Below are 10,044 nucleotides of genomic sequence, written 5' to 3' on the forward strand. Positions count from 1 at the left end.
TCAGCTTTTATGCTCTAATTCTCCATTTTATCTCATATTCTGTATTTTCATTGTTTTCAAGAATAAATACTTTTCTTAATTAATTTTGTATTTTTAGGTTCTAAATAAAGTTTGGATGGAATTACGGAGCGAAAAGAGCAGAAAAGTGGTGGAAGCCGAGAGGAATTACGCAAGGAAGCCGTGAGGAATGTTGTGCACAAGACCAAAAGGCTAGAAATGGGCTTAACAAGAAAGAATTGTTATTAAAGAAGATATGGGCTTGGCATACCCAAGGTCCAAAACCCTTACCCAAATCCATACCCGTTTCCCTTTCTAGCCGTCCGATTGGTTCATCTCAGCATCCTACGGTCGCAGCATTGTCAGTACATCAAAGTCTGAAGCTCCTGTCTAACACTACAGCACCTAACCCCATCTTGAGCCGTCAGTTTCGTTGTATCAGGCATCCGACGGTCGATACCAGCCTATTCACTTGTAGCCGTTAGATCTATCTATCATTTCCGCATCCCACGGCTCAGCTTCGCTGGACATCGAATTTGCTACACCCGCTTCACACTGTAACAACCTACACCTATACCCATCGCCAAACACTCCCCTCCTTCTTTCCATCGAACCCATCTCCTTCCTCCCACTCCCTATGCAACTACTCCACTGCCACCACCAACTCCGTCTGCACCTTCCATACCGCCACCACCTTCATCATATCACTCTAACAACCAACACCCATCACTCTATCTACCTATTACATCAACCTCTCGATCTTTTTCTCTCTGAAACCCTAGTTTTAGGGGTTGATGAAATAGGTTAGGTTAAAGATGAAATTGGAAGCAACAGGAGATGTAGGAGACGCACAAGAGGGATGGGTCGAAATAAAAATCAAATTTCAGAGAGTTGGTATGATTTAATTTCGATTTAGGTGAAACCCTAATTTTTGGGGATTTTGATATTTTTATGTTGCAACTATAAATAGGGATGTGTGGGTGTTGTAGAAGGTATGCCTGGATTAGCCAGAGCATCAATAGGAATAGTTTAGGTTTTATTTTGTAATTTACATTTCCATGAACTGTTAGTTTTAGGGTTTGTCAATCTTTCAGTTCCACAATTTTCAATTCAAATGCACTGTTAAATATTTGTTGTTCAGAACTCCAACATGTTTTGAATGTGATGGTGTGATTGTTACGATTTTCATTAAGCTCACGTTCATGGTATGTTCTTATGTTAGCATCATTAGGATAGTTTTATACATTGTTGTCTGACAAACAACATGTTTAAGAACTTCATCATGTTTTAATTCTACTACTAAGGCAGAGATGAAACTCTAGATAAATATAACCCTATTGTATGAGCACTTCTTCTCCATGACAGTTTGATGACAAGCATGTTTTAATTTCCGAAAAGGCTATATGAACTGAATGTAGTATAATCTTAGATTGCTTGTACCTTAGAAAGACAAGTAATGCTAGGGGATTGACATATGATAGCTGAGATTAAGGCATCGCTGTGATAGGAGAAGACTAGTATATCATCTTAGAGAATTATATGCAGCTAGGGGTGGAATTGAAGCCTTAGTTCTTACCTTATCCCTTAGCTTCCATCACTGCCCTTGGCTCACAGCCTTGGTTTGTTTGTCTTTGGTTCACTGTTTCTTTGTTCTCTGTCACTGTTACCTCATTGCTTTACTTACTGCCTTGTTAATTTAGATAACTAGCTTAAAAACTTCAACTATACACCCTAGTCCCTGTGGAAATGACCCGTTCTTGCACAAGCTACAATCGACACCGTGCACTTGCGGTTAACAAGTAGTCTTCCTCTTGCTCTTATTTTCTGTCCCCTTTCAAAGCCTACCAGTTACTTCGTCGACTTTCAATCACACGAAGTAAAGATAAGACACGAACAAAGGTAAGGATACTCACACGAGGAATCTACCATACAAAAGGCCGGACTGGAGTGTCCAAAGGGTCATCAAGGACGAAGTCAAGAAGAACGAAGTAAGATTACTTGGCTGAAAAGATAATTCACGAAGTGGATAAATTATGGAGCAAGAAAAGAGAAAAGTGTCCCGACAAGCCTATGTGAGGACAACGAAAGAAGGGGAGAAACTTTATGGAAAATGGCCTGGGCGAAGTAAAAGGCACCTCCACGAGAACGTTGCGAAGTAAAATGAGTTGTATACCATTAGGGTGGTTGACCTATAAATAGAGGTCCTTGGGCAAGATAAAGGGGGAACTTTTGGTTGAGTGGGAGAGCTTTGTGGAGAGTTAGATTAGGGTTTTATTGTGTTTAAGAACTTGTACTTTGATTTCTTTGTATGATTCATCAATAAAGATTTTGGAGTTCATATTACTAAACATGTCTTAGATCTTGGTTATCTTCCTTTTGAGTGTACTACTGGATTTCCAGTAGTTACAGAGCTAATTAATATAAACCTTTTTGCATAGTGTACTAGTGTCAGTTGTTGAGGAGGTCGTTTCAGTTTATCATTAGACAGTACTTTTACCATATGTTTGTCATAAACAACATTTATACAGTCCAACAGTCAACTTCACCTCAAAGACTAGTCATATGGATGAATATTATGTATCCTCAGGGATGGAAGGGATGGAGATCAGACTGCTTATCTTTTGCAAATAAAATCCAACCAAAATGAACAGCTTAGCCGATGTCATTGTAATATAGTGTAGAAAATATGATATCAAAGACTTAATGAAATAACAAAGCTAAACTCAAACAAACTTCTCTTAATTGATGTGTTTCGACTCATGGCTCAACATCCTATTTATATGATTAACAAACTTGACTCTCAAGTAAAAAGACTTTCCTAAACAAAATCAAACTCTAACAAGAAACTTCTAGAATATTCTCACGTAAACAAACTCTAAAATAAGGAATACTTGCAACCCAAACAAACTTCTAAATATCGTACCATGGATCAACAACGTTTGTTTATCCATTCACTTCATGTCAACTGTACTAGTTGATCCAACCTGACTACGTCAACTCTCATTGTTTATCCATACTATTATATCAACAACTCTTGTTTATCCCTTCTGTCTTCTCCATAGTATCTTGGTTTATTCTTCAACATATAGTGGTAAAGTTGTTGGGTGGTGGTATATAACAATGATCAATTAAAAGAAATAAACAAATTAATTAATTAAAATGGATAAATAAAGAAGAACTAAAATGAAGAGTATATACGGATTTTTAGAATTTAGAAGAGGGGGATGCAGATAGGATATACAGTATATGCTCTCTCAATTACTTTATCGGAAGAGTTTCGCACCATGGTACGTGCTGTAGTGCACTCTACTTAGATTATTACCTTAGCAGACAAACAAAGTAAGAAATGTGGTCAGTGCTAAGACTTTTATTTCGAAAACACTTATGGAAAAAAGATATAGAAAAAAGTTTTGTTATTTCTAGACATCACCACATACTATATAACATAGTCTTATTCTGTTTAGATTTTCAGATCATATCACCACATACTATATGATATAGTCTTGTTCTGTTTAGATTTTCAACATTTCACTCTCTCTAAATACACACAAACCCTTAATCTAACTTATCCATGTAATCTCAGTGCTCAGAGCTCAGTCAGTTATTGTCTTAACTAGCAACATCGAAATCAAAATAACACCCAAAAAAAATACAAATACCATTTACAATCTTGAGTATTGAAGTATTAGTTTTGTTGAAAGGAGTGGACAATGGGAAGATATCCGAGCCGCGATGAAACGGGATGGAAAAAGGGTCCATGGACACCTGAGGAAGATCAAAAAACTCGCTGATTATATACATAAGAATGGTCATAGAAGTTGGAGAGCTTTACCTAAACTTGCTGGATTGAATAGGTGTGGCAAAAGCTGTCGACTAAGATGGAGTAATTATCTAAAGCCTGGTATCAAGAGAGGAAAATTCTCTGATGATGAGGAAAAACTTATTATCAGTATTCACTCGGTACTTGGAAATAAGTACGTCCAAAACTAGCGTCACGCATGCAAACTTATTATCATTGGTTTCTAAATTTATCGTTTTTTTATTTGTCTTTGTAGATGGTCTCAAATTGCAACTCACCTACCGGGAAGAACCGATAATGAGATAAAGAATTATTGGAACACTCATATAAAGAAGAAACTGTTACAAATGGGTATCGATCCGATAACTCATAGGCCAAGGACAGATCTTAATCTTCTTGCGAACTTATCAAATTTACTCGTGGCAGCAAATATTTTAAATTTGATGAACCCTTTGGACAATGCTACAAGAATACAAGCTGATGCTCAGGCACAATTAGCCAAAATTCAACTATTGAATAATCTGTTACAAGTGATGAACAATGGATCAAGTTCATCAATACAACCACCTAACATGGAGTTACTTAATCAATTAAGATCAGTTCCGAACCGAGATACTAATAACCTTGAACCAAATTATCAACTTCTTAATACTCTAGGTTATTTGCCAAATTCATCATCTCAAACTCCACCACCTTACAATTTCTCTACTTAAGAACACTCAGCCGTCACTAATGATAATGAGAACATAGCAGCCGAAGATGCTGATTGTTATCCTTTTGAACAAGGATCGAGTTCGATAAATAACAATTATCTTAATGATGATGATGATAACATGAATGTTCAGCATTACTTGAATAGTCCAGTGTATATTCCTGCATTGGTTTCGGCTTCACCAGAAAGAAACATGAATATGAATAATATTAGCAAACCGGATCCAAGAACTACAACAAATTCATCAACTTCAACCACCTTTGAAACAACATGGGGAGAATTAAATCTTCAAGATGATGAAGAAAATATTCTAAGTGATCATTGGACAGGCCTTTAGAGTAAGTAACCGTCGTTTTTTATGATAATATTTTGATTAATTTTCAAAAATTAATTCTTTGTCTCAGTATTTCATTTGTTGTTTGTTTATTGTTTTGTAGATGAACAGCCTCTCCATCTTGACCAGTCAATCTCCGAACATAACCGCTACTTATATATATCACTAAAAATTAAGTTTGAACTTCATTGTTGTTTGGGTTTTTTTAAAAATTGATGCTGGAATTGTGAAATAATATGAGAATAACCATGTCCACAAGTCATATCCATGATTATGTTGGGTTAGGTATACGTATATCCCGGTTCATGTGTAATTAAAGGAAGTTTTGATGCAGTATGCAGTAGTTGATGCTTCTATTCCCATTATCAAGATTTTTGTTATTTATTCTACATCTAAATAATACTTTTATGTATGTATTTTCTGTACTTAACTTAATTATCTAATACATTTTTAACAGAACGTACTTCTCTATTTTTTGTGGTCACTATTCAAAGAGCGTCACTTATGTATTTTGATTGTGTGACTTAAAATAAGTTGTTATACAGTAACGGTATACACCGGCCTATTTTCTAATATTTGGCTCTGCCTCTGTTATGCTATTATTTCATTTTGGGCAAGCAACGCATGCAAAATGCATGCGTCTTTGGACTTATTTATATGTATTCACATATATTCATCAAGAAATGGATAAGAACACAAAATGAAGTTTCAAAAGAAAAACAAAAACAAACAAAAAAAAAGAAAAATGGAGAGATTAATATGTACTACCTTAACCTAGCTAGATGTTCTAAATGGATTATAAACAAATTAGTTTGTTGAAAAGGTACATAAAAAGAAAAATATGGCTGTTAACGGGGCTACAAATATGCTTATAAGGTTACCAATCCATTGGTGAGGGATGTTTTATCCTATACAGATATGGGACACCCCCAAATAAATTGCTAACTCTATTAGCAGCATTAAAGAGAAAAGAACTCTGAGAAGGACTGCCTAGTGTATTAGGTAGGTAGTTAAAGTTCTTGAAATAAATGAATTCCATGAAGAAAACAAAATCCAAATGTCAAACATCTCTATATACGTAAAAATGTGGACTCTCACATAGCCATTACAATTACAAAGCTTTTTCCCTGTAAAATGTGAGTTTGTATGGGTCTAATTATATCACTTATCAGAGTAATTAAGCTAAAGCATCAAGCAATGTATATTCATTTCTGAGAAATGGTGATGTAATTATCTAGAGATCGTGTTTTTTCTGAAGTCCACACGTTGAAGACTAAAAGGATTAGTTGGGATTTTTTTGTTTTTTTGAAGCATTATTAGTTGGGTGTTAGTTGCATGTTAACAAGCTAAATATCACTAAATTTTTTTAATTCATTTTGGAAATTCATAAAAGAAAATTATCTTCGATTTTTGAATGGGTGGGATTATTTAGAATGACCTGAGTTTTATTTACACTATCTTACTCCCTCCGTCCCTATTATGAAGGCGGAGTTGTAAAAATTTGTAATCTCATTAGATATAGGCAGACTTTCAATTCCAAGATGAGTTTTTCCATGTATTACCCTTATTTATTATAAGTAGTTATCACCACAATTAAATTAATGTTTGTAGTGTTAGAAATTGTATAAAGGATAAAACAGGAAAGAGGATGGAAATGTAGGAAATCAAAAAAGTTTCTTATTCTAAGAAAACTCACTTCTCCGCCTATATAATGGGGACGGAGGGAGTATATTTTATTAAAAAAATGTCATTTAAACCTATCAACAAGCCTGTATTTGGTTTCTTTGGTCACATATTTTAGTTAAATTTGGGTGTTAAATGGATAATCCAAGGTTCATATATGTTTCTTATAAGGCAAGAATAGTATGGCTATCCTTATTTCCTTAGTTTACAAGCTATTGACTGTAAATTATCAACTTAGCTAACTGCCTCCATAAATCGTAGGGGTTTGTACTCAAGGTTAAGTATCTATGGTGTTTGATTCCAGTGAGCTATTGGGATAACCATTACTAAAACAGTCAAAATTACTTAGAATTTCTTAAATTTGTTCCAACTTTATTTAGATTAGAACTAGATGAATTTCAAATCGTGGGTTTTCCAAAAGATGTTTATATGGTAAGTATAGCATCTATAATTAAAATGGATCAGTAGTAGTAATGCATGAATCCAAGCAGTGACGGAACTGCGGAAGCAATCCAGAAGTCAAGTCAAGACTATTTAAAATAAATACTGAAATATAGTCCTCTTGACCATTTCTTAAGTAGTAAGATAATTTTGCTTTTACTTTGTGTAGTTTTCGGATGAAACATTGTAAAAATTGGCTTAAATGACGCAAGTTGAAATAAGTTATCACTGGCTAGCTAGAGATTAAAGCATGAAAAAAGACAAGTTTTGGTTAAGAAATGTGTACGTTATTATGGTAAAAGCATGACAAAATTAAATAAACTAAAAATGGATCACCGAGTTTACAAGTTAATTAACCTCCTGTAGCTCTAAGAAGTGATGCTGATAAAGATATCTAGTAAACTAATAGGCATCAACTGTGTGTGTATATATATACAAACAACCCAATTATTAGATCCATCACAATCGACCATTTGGAAGTATCAATGACATCTAATAGCCTGTTTTATTTTTGACATTTTTGTAATTTCCTAAGTGTTTATGCATATGTAATCATGACCAACCGTCTATGAAATGCATGATTACACATCTACCAGAACATCAATGATCAAGCGCCAAGGCAAAATTCTTTTGCCCAATATATTAGCTAACCTTACAAAAGAAAGTAATATTCTTTCAAATTATACCTACTACTAGTATGTAACCCGCGCTACGCACCGGATGATGGGATCAACCAATTGGATGTGGCGGGGCTTCCCCGCACCCGTGGTCAAATAATCTTTGATTAGATTGATTTCTTAAGGAAATAATAAACCATGATACCTTTGGTCTAATGAGTTGACGGTTGAAATTTGATATGATAAATTTAAATTCATGTATTTTTTTTACCGGGATATATTGAGATAAACCAATAAAATGGTTCATTATTAGAAAAGTCAAAGGGTCAACCGGTAAATTTTTATTACAATATATTACTGAAATGCGTTTGGTTAACATACTTTTTCGATTGGGCATGGCTTCGACCATTTTTGGAGCTCGACAATTAGTTAACTATAGACATATTTTAGTTAATGGTCATATGAGAGACATACCAGGTTATCGTTGCTAACCCCAAGATATGCACTATGTAAATCAATTAATGAGCAATACAAAACATCCAATTTACATGTCCGATTTTTTCAATGATTTATACGAGCATTATGAATTGTCAATGATTTATCCGAGCGTCATGAATTATTTTACTTGGCATGACACACGCTGATTAGTATTTGGTTTCATTTTATTTATTAGTTTAGTTGTGTCATTTTCTAACATTACGGTCTAAAAACCTTCTGGAGTCCATTGATGAAACGATTCAGAAAAGGAATGTCACTCAAATGTGAGTTGGATCTAAACATATCAACTGGAGATGAATGATTCTTTGATTCCATTTTGGAAATAAATTACTGAAAGATTGGATTCTTACGCAGTTTTCCATATGCCATTTTTCATCCCCGCCGGTCAAATCACTATGTAGGCTTTGTAAATTGCTAAATTATATTCATAAATCACAAATGAGGAGTTCTTATAATGATGTTCTGTAAATTGCTAACTTTCATGTAGGCTATGTAACTTCGAATGAGTTACTTGCTGGCCCTTATGGTCTCTCCTTTATTTTTATTTTTTTATTTTTTGTGCCTTTGAGTAATTTCTTTAACTTTTGAGTGTTCTAGGGGTTGTTGAAGCTTCAATTTAAGTAACCCAGGTATTATAATTTATTCTTTATTATGCAATTTTATAATGTTACATACTTCCCTTATCATTCGCGTGAAAAGTTTTTCTAAATTGAATAGTTGTACCGGTTGGGAGTTTCTGTTCCCATTTGTTTTCTTGGGTGAACATGCATATTCCACTAAGTTGAAGCGTTCAATTCTTGGCAGGAAAGTTGTTGTGCATGCTGATATAGATGACCTAAGCAGAGGTATGTATTAATTCTCTCATATAACTCTTTGAATAAATAAATACATGAGAATTTTAAAGCTGAACCCGTGAATACCTTGATTGAAAGAAGGAAAGAACAATCATTAAATTGATGTTTGTATGTAAACAAACCAATGCTTTTAAGTTGAGCAGTTCGGCGGTATGTTTTTTTAAGAATGAAGTTTGATTTCAAGTCATTAGCGATAGAGTTTGTTAAATACAACATAATTGTTGGTAGATATAGTTATTTTCCATCTTGACTCTTATTTAAGCACTTCAAATCCACAAATCTCTTTGCATCCTCTCATATCACTGATGAACCATTAAGGAGGAAGAGAGGAACCAAGGAAGCATTGAACAACTTTAGTATAAATTCGAAAACTTTTAGAAAAGTTAATGACAACAATTTCTCGAAATATTTTTCTCTCACATCCTCTTTTTTGTTAGAACTGTAACCAAGCTGGAAAAGATTTCAAATGTTGTTGGTTGATCAATCACCATCAAATTAGTCAACATCCATACAGAACTATCAAGACATAACAATTACAAAGAACCTCATTACTTGTAAATTGTTTGGGTTTAGGCAAGCTTAAATTAGAAACTTCATAGTATGATTGAGGCATAATTACCATCCAATAAACCAATATTGCATAATATTTTTCCAATACCACTGCGTGAGACGGTCGTTGCTTTCTTATACGTTTGGCACACAAAGAAAAAAAGAATGAGATTGGACATAACTGGACTCAGATAAAATGTACTCCATGTTCAAAGAGTGTCATTTGATTTGTGTCAATTCTGATGAACACTAAGCTAAAATAGTCTAAATATTAATCCGACTTTTAAGTTGTATCCACTATGGTCACTGTAAAAGCCTTTGTTCCATCGTTTTAAGCCTGATTTGCAATAAGTGGGTTTTATACCATATATTACAAATGGTGCAGCCAATCAAAAAATGGGTAACGGTTAGCCTAATCCGAAAGAAATCATTTTCAAGTACCCAGATAATATTTACCTTAAAAATATGAAGTATACAACTTATCACCCTAAGACCAATGAGATTATTGGTGGTTATTGACCCATTTAAGTATTCGTTCAGTCCCTAGAATAAGCCTATTC

General features: G+C 34.2%; 1 pseudogene; it reads left to right on the forward strand.

The window, feature by feature from the left end:
• The first annotated feature begins 3,707 nt into the window (after positions 1-3,707).
• LOC113351026 lies at positions 3,708-4,509 on the forward strand (annotated as a pseudogene).
• The last annotated feature ends 5,535 nt before the right edge of the window (positions 4,510-10,044 follow it).

Source organism: Papaver somniferum, chromosome 2, assembly GCF_003573695.1.
Source record: "Papaver somniferum cultivar HN1 chromosome 2, ASM357369v1, whole genome shotgun sequence".
NCBI lineage: Eukaryota > Viridiplantae > Streptophyta > Magnoliopsida > Ranunculales > Papaveraceae > Papaver > Papaver somniferum.